This window comes from Lontra canadensis, unplaced genomic scaffold, assembly GCF_010015895.1.
Source record: "Lontra canadensis isolate GAN:19392208 unplaced genomic scaffold, GSC_riverotter_1.0 scaffold89, whole genome shotgun sequence".
NCBI lineage: Eukaryota > Metazoa > Chordata > Mammalia > Carnivora > Mustelidae > Lontra > Lontra canadensis.
Window position 1 is genome coordinate 65,461 of NW_022631083.1, and position 9,271 is coordinate 74,731.

Consider the following 9,271-nt stretch of genomic DNA (forward strand, 5'->3'; position numbering starts at 1 on the left):
GATCACATGGCCACAAAACATACCTCAAATTCAAGAAGATCAGAGTTATATTATGCATCTTTTCTAACTACAACACTCTGGAATTAGAAATCAACAAGAAAACATCTGGAAGACCACAAATATGTGGAGATTAAAACACACGCCACTAAATAAGTGGGTCGAACAAGAAATTAAAGCAGAAATCAAAATGTACACAGGAAATTAAAATAAAAACAATGGCACAAAACCCCTGGAAAACAGCAAAAGCTGTTCTAAAACAGAAAGGTTTATAGCAATACAAGCCTGCCTCAAGAACCAAGAAAAATCTCAAACAACCTAAATTTACACCTAAAGGAACTAGAGTAGAAAAAATAAAGCTAAAACCTGGCAGAAAGAAATAATACAGACAGAAATACCAATAGCAAAAATAATATATATTATATTTTAAAATAATATAAATAGCAGAAATAAACAATATAAAACTAAAAGAAAAATATGACAAATCAATGAAAGCAAAAGCTAGTTCACTGAAAAAATATTAATATAATTGATAAATATCTATCTAATCTTATAAAAAAATAGACCCAGAAAAATAAAATCACAAACGATAAAGGAGAAATAAGAACAAACACACCAGGGGAGTACAATGGTAAGAAAATACTATGAAAAAAAATATGCCAACAAATTAGACAACATAGGAAAAACGGATAAATTCCTAGAAAGATACACACTATAAAAACTGAAACAGGGGGGCACCTGGGTGGCTCAGTGGGTTAAGCCTCTGCCTTCAGCTCAGGTCATGATCTCGGGGTCCTGGGATCGAGCCCCACATTGGGTTCTCTGCTCACCAGAGAGCCTACCTACCCACCCCTCCCCGGCCTGCCTGCCTCTCTGCCTACTTGTGATTTCTCTGTCAAATAAATAAATAAATAAAATCTTTAAAAAAAAAAAAACTGAAACAAGAAGAAATGGAACATTTGAAAGACCTATGCCAGCAGAGCAACTGAAGTAGGAATCAAAAATCTCCCAACAAAGTCAACAACCAGATTGCTTTACAGGTGAATTCTACCAAGCATTTAAAGAGTTAATACTAGGATACCTGGGTGGCTCAGTGTGTTAAATCCTTTGCTCAACAGGGAGCTTGCTTCCCTTCCTCTCTCTCTGCCTGCCTTTCTGCCTACTTGTGATCTCTGTCAAATGCATAAATAAAAAATCTTTAAAGAGTTAATACTTACTCTTCTCAAACTATTAAAAAAAAATAGAAAAGAAGCAAAACTGCCAAATTCCTTCTCCATGGACAGCATCATCCTGGTAACAAAACTACAGAAAGACCGTACTAAAAAAGAGAACTACAGGCTAATTACCCTGATGAACAAGAATGCAAAAATTCTCAATAAAACAGTAGCAAAACAAACCCAACAATACATTTTAAAAAATTATTCACCACAATCATGTGGGATATATCCCTGGGCTGCAATGTTGGTCCAAAATTTATAAATCGATCAATCTGATAAATCCACACTGACAAAACAGAAGAACCCTATGATCATTTCAATAGCTGTAGAAAAATGATTTGACAAAGTAAAACATCCATTCATGCTAAAAAACAACCTTCAACAAAGTAGGTTTAGAAGAAACATACCTCAATGTAATAAAAGCTATACAGGAAAAACCCAAAGCTAGTACCTTTGTTAGTGGGTAAAAACAACTTTTCTTCTATAGTCAGGAATTAGAGAGGGTTACTCACTGTTACATGTTATTTACCATAGTACTAGAAGTCCTAGCAACAGCAAACAACCAAAAGGAATCCAAAGTGGAAAGAAAGGCAAATACTTTTTACTCGTTGCAGATGACATGATACTCTATTTTGAAAACTCAATAGACACCACCAAAAACCTATTAGAACTGATGCACAAACTCAAGTACTCGAGTCACAGTATACAAAAATCAAAGTACAGAAATCTGTTGCTTTTCTCTATGTCATTAATGAAGCAGTAGTAAGAGAAATTAAGAAATCAATCCCATATAGAACTTCACCAAAGACCACATAACTAGAAATAAAGCAAACCAAAGAGATGAGAGACTATTCTCAGAAAACTATAAAGTACTGATTAAAGAAACTGAAGAAAACATAAAGAAATGGAAAATCATTCAATACCCATGGATTGGAAGAACAAATATTGTTAAAATGTATACAGTATCCAAAGCCATGTACTCACTTACTGCCATCCCTATCAAAATACCACCTGTATTGGAGAGCGTGGGTGGCTCAGTGGGGTAAGTAAGCCTCTGCCTTTGGCTCAAGTCATGATCTCAGGGTCCTGGGATTGAGTCCCACATCAGGCTCTCTGCTCAGCACAGGAGCCTGCCTTCCCTTCTCTCTCTGCCTACTTCTTATATCTCTCTCCCTCTTTCTTTCTGTCAAATAAATAAGAAATCTTAAAAAAATAATACTACCTGTATTTTTCACAGAGCTAGAACAAACATCCTATAATTTGTATCGAAGCACAAAAGACCCTGAATCAACAAAGCAACTTCGCAAAAAGAAAGCAAAGGTGGAGGCATCACAATTCTAGATCTCAGGTTACACTGCAAAGCTCTAGTAATCAAAAGGGTGTGGTATTAGCACAAAAATGGACACACAGAAAAGTGGAACTAAAAAGAAAATAAACCCACAGCTATATGCTCAATTAATCAATAAAGCAGGAAATAATATCTAATGGCAAAAAAAGTCTCTTCAATAAATACAGTGGGGGAAACCGTAGATAGCAACACGCAAAAGAATGAAACTGGACAACTTTCTTACATTGTACACAAAAATAAATTCAAAGTGAATGAAATCCCTTAATGTGAGACCTTAAACAATAAAAATTCTAGAGGAGAACACAGGCAATAAATCTGATGATATCAGCTGAAGCAACTGTTTTTCTAGAAAAGTCTCCTGAGCCACGGGAATCAAAAGAAAGAATACACTACTGGGAACACATTAAAATAAAAAGCTTCTCAGGTGCCTACGTGGCTCAGTTGGTTAAGCCTCCAACTACTAATTTTGCCTAAAGTCATGGTCTCAGAGACATCAGATCTGTGCTGAGCATGGAGCCTTCTTAAGATTCTCTCTCTCACGCTCTCCATTTCCCTTCCACTCACTCTCACTCTCCTGCTCTTAAAAAAATAAAAAAATAAAAATAGAAAGCTTCCATACAGTAAAGGAAATAATCAACAAACTAATGGGCAACTTAATGAATGGAAAAATATATTTGCAAATGACACATCTGATGAAGAATTCATTATCCTAAATATATAGTCATGTAACTAAACACCCAAAAATCATAATAAATACCAAAGACATGAACAGACATTTCTCTAAAAAAGACATACAGATGGCCAACAGACACATGAAAAGATGCTTTTCACTCATCATCAGGAAAATGCAAATCAAAATTACAATAATGCATCACCTCACACGGGTCAGAATGGCTAAAATAAACAACACAAGAAACAGCAAGGGTTGGGGAAGATGTGGATAAAACAGAACATTCTTGCCCTTTTGGTGAAATGCAAAGTGGTGCAAACACTCTGGAAAACAGTATGAAGATTCCTCAAAGAATAGGGGTCCTTGGGTGGCTCAGTTGTTAAGCGTCTGCCTTTGGCTCAGGTCATGATCCCAGGGTACTGCATTAGGCTCCCTGCTCAGTGGGGAAGCCTGCTTCTCCCTCTCTGACTCCCCCTGCTTATGTTCCCTCTCTGGCACGCTGTGTGTCAAATAAATGAAATATAAAAAAATTTAAAAAATAGAACTACCTTATGACCTATGAATCACACTACTGTAAATTTACCTGAATATTACAAAAGCACTAACTAAAAGTAATACATCCACCCTTAAGTTTATTGCAGCATTATTTACAACAGGCAGGTTATATAAACAGCCACGTGTCCACTGACTGATGAATGGGTACAGATGTGTGTGTGTTTATATCATATATATGACAGAATGTAACTCAGTTATAAAAAATAATTAGGGGTGCCTGGGTGGCTCAGTGGGTTAAAGCCTCTGCCTTCGGCTCGGGTCATGATCCCGGGGTCCTGGGATTGAGCCCCGCATAGGGCTCTCTGCTCAACAGGGAGTCGGCTTCCTCCTCTCTCTCTCTCTGCCTGCCTCTGCCTACTTGTGATCTCTCTCTGTCAAATAAATAAATTATTTAACTGTCATTTGCAACCACACAGATCGAGGTTGAGAATACTATATTAAGTGAAATAAGTCAGTCATAAAAAGACAAATACCACATTCTTTCACTCGTAGGTGGAATTTAAGAAACAAACTAGCAAACAGAAGAAAGAAACCAAAGCTCTTAACTCTAAAGAAAAAAAAAATAGTAATGGTTCTTAGAAATGATGTGGGGGGTATAGGAATTGAGTGCACTTGTGATGAATGCTAGGTGATACATGGAATTCCTGAATCACTATGTGGACACTTGAAACTAATTTAACATTGTACCTTACCTATAGAGGAATTCAAATTTAAAAATTCTTATGTTCAGGCCCCTGGGTAGCTCAGTGGTTAAGTGTCTGCCTTTAGCGCAGGTCATGATCCCAGAGCCCTGGAATCGAGTCCCAAATCAGGATCCCTGCTCAGTGGGGAGCTTCTCCCTCTGCTTCTCCCTCTCCCCCACTTCCTGTTGGTGTTTCCTCTCTCACTGTATCCCTGTCAAATAAATAAAATATAAATAAATTACAATATAATTTTTTATTTTAAAAAAGTAAAAAAATTCATACTGTTCTCATAGTAAATGAATTATATTGTACTACCATTGAAAATATTCCTGTAATAAATAACCAGTGAGGGGCACCAGGATAACTCGGTCATTAAGCATCTGCCTTCAGCTCAGGTTCTGATCTCAGTGTCCTTCTCAGCAAGAAGCTTGCTTTTCCCTCTCCCACTCCCCCTGCTTGTGTTTGTTCTCCCTCTCTCCCTCTCTCTCTCAAATAAATTAATATATAAATAAAATGTTTTCAAAAAATGATTTAATGACAAAAGAATAAAACCAATATGGTATGACATTTACACCTAGCTATCACAGCAAACTGAGGACATTATAGCCTATGACGAGGATGTCATATACTAGTTGACGAATCTAGGAATGTAATAGTTTTAAAAGGCAAGTATTCTGATATTTTCCAAATATAAATAGAACAGATTATTTTTTAAAAAGGGCTGCTACAGCTTCAAGGAATTATACATTAACAAGCCAAGTGGAATGGAATGCATGATTATTCAAGTGCTGATTTGAATGTAACTATTTTAAAAACACATTACATATGAATAGTATTTTTTTAAAGATTTTATTTTACTTGACAGAGATCAAGTAGGCAGAGAGAGAGTGGGAAGCAGCCTCCCTGCCTATGCAGAGATGCAGGGCTTAATACCAGAAGGCAGAGGCTTTAACACACTGAGCCACCCAGACATCCCTGAATAGTATTTTATCTAGAAATACCTCAAAGTACTTTATATATCCCCCTGTGATACACTATAATGATTTATTACTATATTTTCTTCACCAGGTAGCATAATGATTATCCTTTACAAGTAATGGGACCCCAAATGAGGAAATACAAAAAAAATACATTGAGAAGACATTATAAAAGTGATGTAAGCCTTAATTATTATTTCTAGGATAAGACACGAGAAAATCTAAGTATATATTCACCTTCTATTTTCGACATAATGTAAGAAATGATCATGAAACATTGACAGAATGGTCAAATATTCAACATGAAAAGAAAAAAAAAGAAAATTGAGGTCAGGACACCAATAGCCAGTCATATTAATAAGACTAAGATGATCCCTAATAGAGATAGAGATACAGACCTTTAACAATAGTGAATCTGTCACAATTACTTATAGTGCTTTGTACATAGGAGACTCCTCTTTCCACGCACCCATCATGTATTTAAAAGTCTGAACTATACTTTTGCTATGGTCTACCACAGATATATATATCTCAGGTATACTATATATACATATACATATACATACATATATATATATAGAATATATAATAGTCTATATTCTATATACAATATAAGAATGATATAATATTCTATATATAGTCTATATAATTCTGTAATTTTTATAGATAGTTACATAGGTATGTACCAGAGAATACAGGAAAGAGACAGACAGAGAAAACCTCCAGGTAGAAATAACATGTATATTAGTCATAACAACGCACCTAATACACCAGAAATAGTGGATAAAATCAATAGGAACATAAAAGAAACAGAAATATTAAGTTCCTGTCTTAAGTCTTCACTTCCCAATGAAATGAATTACAAAATATCAAGTATCTTTAACATATTTAACACATGAAACAAAAAAGCAAGGGAAAATGTCCTATATTAAAAGAGAGAAAAAGATTTAATATTAAGACTAGATTACTATAAATAACCAAATATAAGATAAAAATGGCCTAGATAAAAATGCACGGTCCCAGCTTGGATCCAAACTTTCTAATTCTTATGGTATCTTTGGACCCACTCACACATTTACAGGAGAATTTATTTTTAAACTCATTAAAGGATTCTACTTAATAACAATAATAGACATATTATATTATAGTTATTAAAAATTCTTTTCTAGGGGCACCTGGGTGGCTCAGTGGGTTAAAGCCTCTGCCTTTGGCTCAGGTCGTGATCCCAGGGGCCAGGGATTGAGCCCTGCAGCAGGCTCTCTGCTCAGCAGGGAGCCTGCTTCCTCCTCTCTCTCTGCCTGCTTCTCTGCCTACTTGTGATCTCTGTCTGTCAAATAAATAAATAAAATCTTAAAAAAAAAACTTATCAAACTCAACACCCCAAACAAACAAAAAAATCCAGTCAAGAAATGGGCAGAAGACATGAACAGACATTTTTCCAAATAAGATATGTTAAATGGCCAACATGAAAAAAATGCCCAGAATCCCTCTGCATCAGGGAAATACAAATCAAAACCACAATGAGATACCACCTCCCATCACAATGGCTAAAATTAACAAGTCAGGAAGTGACAGATGTTCTCAAGGATGGGGAGAAAAGGGTTCCTACTGTTGATGGGAATGCAAGCTGTTGCAGCTACTCTGGAAAACAGTATGGAGGCTCCTCAAAGTTAAAAATAGAACTATGACCCAGCAATGGGACTATTAGGACTATTAGGTATTTATCTAATTGATACAAACAGAGAGATTTGAAAGTACACCTACACTGCAATGTTTATAGCAACAATGTCCACAAAATCCAAAACATGGAAAGAGCCCAGATGTCCATCAACAGGTGAACAGATAAAGATGTGGTACATATATACAATGGAAAATTATTCAGCCATAATGAAATTGAAATTTCATGATTGGCAACAATGTGGACGTAACTAGAAAGTGTTATGCTAAGCAAAGTAAAAGTCAAAGAAACACAAATATCATGATTTCACTTGTATGTGTAACTTAAATAAAACATTAACATAGAGGAAGTTAGGAAAAATTAAAATAAGACAAAATCATGGTGGGAGACAAACTCTAAGAGACTCTTAACTCTAAGAAATTAACTGAGTGTTGCTGGAAGGGAGCTGGGTTGGGGAATGGGGTAACTGGGTGATGGGCATTAAGGAGGGCACGAGATGTAATGAGCACTGGGTGGTACATGTAACTGACAAACCACTAAATTCTACCTCTGAAACTAAAAAGAAAAAGTGTTTTGTCAAAAAAAAACCACAATTTGTCAAACACCATTGTGTATTAATTATTACAAGCAACAAGAATCTAAAATTTGCAGGTAAGTATAACAGTATTTATAATTTTTCCCTAACATAATTGCTACGTAACACTGTAATCAAAGTAACATCACTACTCACAAGGCATGTCAGCAGTATGTGATTTCTAGTGACGAAATGAGAATGTAGTACCATTTCTGTAGTAATCTTATGCACAACCTCAATTTCAATGACAAAAATCACACAAACCCATATGGAGTTATGTTAATAAATATGCTGTAAACTCTTGAAAAACATCAACATTGTGAAAATAAAAGAAAACTGGGCATCTGCCTCAAGCAAAAGGGCATTAAGGAGACTATGACAACTATCTGCAGTGTAGGATTCCACTTTTAATCATGGATTATAAAAACATCAGTTAACAGGAATATACCAATTTCCTAGTTTAGGTAACTATATAATGCATATGAAAGATGTTAATATAAGAGGAAGGTAGAGAACAATATATATTTTTGTAAGCTGAAAGTTATTTGAAAATAAAAATTAAAAAAATTATTGCTAATACTTCTGGTTTCCAGTTGATAAAAAATAATACTCCAAATATATTGATTGAACAGGTAAACCAAATACAAAACCCTGACAAAAGCAGAATATAAGCTATTTATTTAGGATATTTTCAGAAATTGCAAAGAAAAATTGTAACAATAGGGAAATATTTACGGATACATATGCACAACAAATAGACATCTACATTCATACATACACAAAGTATAGCTCAAGAATGTTCATTTTCAGGAAGTTACTTTTTAGCCTAATCGATAATTATGATGGCATGTGTGATCACCTATAATCACCTATAATAAGTGACAAATACAAAGCATTTTATTAAACTGTCAACAAATTTTGCATAAATGCCCAGGATAGGAAAGTTACCTAAAATGACCCGTAAGTAAATGAACCTTAAAATATTAAGATTAATATTCACTGTCAAATAAGCGAGGGCTGTTTCTGCTTCCATATTTCTATAAGAACCATGAATTAAGAAAGAAAGGCAAAATTCTGGAATTTTAACAAAATGTCACTAGGAAAGTAAACAAAAATGGCTCTTTATTAAAATAAACTAGTTGTACTATTCCCATAACTACACTAACAAAACTATGAAATGACTGGGAATGAATTAAAAAATCACACCTGCAGTTATCCAACAATTTGGTTAAAAAAAAAAAGACAGACATACCTTGCAAATTGATAGAAGACTCACTTTTAAAGACATCTATTCTCTCCTAATTAATCTATTAAATTTGGTGCAAATGAAATTAAAACTGCATTTTTTTTCCAACTTGCAAAATAATTTTTAGAATCAATTGACAGAAAAAATGTGACTATAGAGAGGGAATATTCTGAAAAAAAAAGAAGAGAAATGAGATAGATCTCAATGGAATAGACAAAATCATCAGTAATTTTAAAATCTCAAAAGACAGTAAGGCAAACAAATAGAGATGCAGATGATTCTATGTGGGAATTTCTAAGTAACTATGGTTTTAGCTAAGTGGTAAC

At 34.7% G+C, this 9,271-nt stretch overlaps 1 long non-coding RNA gene across 2 annotated transcripts in view; it reads right to left on the minus strand.

Moving 5' to 3' along the window:
- Positions 1-9,108, minus strand: part of LOC116854226 — a 29,493-nt gene extending 20,385 nt beyond the window's left edge. Inside the window, exon 1 of one of the 2 annotated variants that reach the window (XR_004380115.1) lies at positions 8,952-9,108. This is a non-coding gene — a long non-coding RNA (uncharacterized LOC116854226). Of the gene's footprint in view, positions 1-6,622; positions 6,663-8,951 lie in introns of those variants that run through there. The other variant, XR_004380116.1, reaches the window with a different exon arrangement.
- Between the last annotated feature and the right edge of the window lie 163 nt (positions 9,109-9,271).